The following is a 249-nucleotide window of genomic DNA, read 5'->3' as shown; positions in this document are numbered from 1 at the left end:
GTTTGATGTATTCATTAGAGCTTTGACAATAAATTTAAGCTTTGTTACTTCTTTTATTTTATTATGGATAATCAAAAACATTTCCGACTATTCGTGCTGTGGAAGCATGGGGATTAAACCAACTGTAGCAAAAGTTTAGAAACAGTGTATGTAGAGTACGGGTATTTTTCTAATAATGCAAATAGAATAGAATACCACGCCTTGCGAATTAGCTTTCCAGACAGAGATGAATGATGAATTTTAAGGACT

The sequence above is a fragment of the Neodiprion pinetum genome, chromosome 3 (assembly GCF_021155775.2).
Source record: "Neodiprion pinetum isolate iyNeoPine1 chromosome 3, iyNeoPine1.2, whole genome shotgun sequence".
Taxonomy (NCBI): domain Eukaryota; kingdom Metazoa; phylum Arthropoda; class Insecta; order Hymenoptera; family Diprionidae; genus Neodiprion; species Neodiprion pinetum.
This window is presented reverse-complemented; position numbering follows the sequence as displayed.